Consider the following 2,051-nt stretch of genomic DNA (forward strand, 5'->3'; position numbering starts at 1 on the left):
AACAGCTACATAATATCTTTACTAAATTAAAATGATATTTGTAGCCATTTCTAGCTTTTCGTCACTCTTCTAAGTGTAAATATGAGTCAAAAATGTATCTCCTTATAAGTCCTTAAGTAGAGTCACTTTTAAAACTGTATTCTGCTCTGTGCTTACAAAGTGATGTTAATTACAGTCAACTGCTTCTTGAAAAATAGATAGAATAAAGATTATGGCGTGACTTGTGAATAGYAGCTAATACAGCGTGTTCATAGCTCTCCCTTAGAATTTTAGTGTAGATTTACTCTACTAGCAGAATTCTTTGTTTGGTGATTTCCATTTATTCTGGTTAATCTGKCAAAACTATCCTAAAGAGGTCTGCACTGCGTGGTTAGAACAAGCTGGTGCTCTTCTGAGTTGTCCCAGCAGCCAAGGGCAACGAAGTGCTGTCTTCGGATCTTTCTTACCGAGTTTTAGTCTGTATGTGCTAGCCTAATCCTCCATAACTTTGAAACAAATATGCATCTTCTTCTCATGCAGGCTGTGCTGGGGAGGATATTTTCACTTCTCAGTTGCTTCTCTCTACCCACTAGCTGGCAGTCATTCTGCAGCATTTCAGCCACCRGCATTGTTACCGTTCCCTAATTCAGAGCGGGAAAAATCACTTGTGCTAGTGCAAACCTCTCATTTAAACAGYTCCAGGTATCCTGCAGCAGAGCAGAGAGTGCTCTCACAGGTTTCTGCTCACAAAAATGTGTGTGGAGTTGCCCCTAGCAAGGGGCTGGTGACGTGCAGCTAGGGATACACAATTTTTCATGATTGCATTTAAAGCTTTGCAGTGGCCAAACCTCTTTTTTGATATTAGCAGTTTTTCTGAATTCCCTGAATCCTGATGAGTATAATTAGAGAATTCCTCATCAGCGCTACTGTGTTATATGAGGACTAATTGATTTCAGTTGGACTATTTACAATACAAACAGTTATGCAGCTGAGTTAGAGCTGACATAACTGATCACAGTTATGTCATTAGTGACATTAGACATTAGTGATGTCATGACTTTCAAGATACTGGACCTAGCTTTTGTCTTGCACTGGAATGTCACTGAGATAAAAGCTAGTGCAATTACATAAAAGAAGTAGACCTTCTGATCATAKAATATTTAGCAAAATATTGTCATTTATTCTGCCATTCTGAGTTTCTTTTAATAAAATGATTGAGACCCTACCCTATTTTTTAATCTATGAAAGGTAAGGTATAAGTGCTTATTTAAAAAAAGAGGAATGATTCTAACTTTTGAAGCTGTCATTAGCTGATCGTAAATGAACACTTTGCTAAAGCGGGTGATTCATTTGTTTAGTCTTAGAGGAATCTGTGATGTTAAAGACGTATCATGAGAAAAAAAAACCTAATAACTGACAGAGGTCACAGTTGCATAAAAAGAATTGAAAAATGGAAGAATGGAAGAAAGAAAGAGCCACATGCAATCATAGAGGAGACAGATACATCAGTGCAAAGTTGTCACAGTTCAGCTCAAGATCAAACTGGCTGCAGGAATCATCATAAATATCTGACATGTTGAGGTTAAAGAAAGTATCTGAGCATTACAATGACTTGTTAATGGAACCAGGTTTGAGTGTGCAGATTTGCTGAATACTTAAAACTCCATGGCTATTTCTATTAGTTGATAATAATAATAATTATTGTTTATTTTTCATTTTATACTGGAGAGAATAGGGCTTTAAAACTATCTCATTCTTAATTTAATTATGCTAGGGCATTTGGAAAGGATGGATAATCTTAAAGAGGACTTTGATTAAATACAATGATTTAATATTATAATAGCTCATGTAACATTCAGAGAACAAACTGATATTGGAAGATTTCAAATTAATATTTTTCCTTATGGAAATTCTTAATCTATAAATCTATGAGTTTTTATATATGCTGATAATATAAAAATACATAAAAAATGAATAAATCAATCAAAAAATATTTCCTCTGAAAATGCAAGATAGTGTAATGTCAGCACAAGATCCTGGCTAATGTACATTATTGCTCTGTAAATCTTGGT

The sequence above is a fragment of the Rhea americana genome, unplaced genomic scaffold (assembly GCF_003343005.1).
Source record: "Rhea americana isolate MKP2758 unplaced genomic scaffold, rheAme1 scaffold_3, whole genome shotgun sequence".
NCBI classification, from domain to species: domain Eukaryota; kingdom Metazoa; phylum Chordata; class Aves; order Rheiformes; family Rheidae; genus Rhea; species Rhea americana.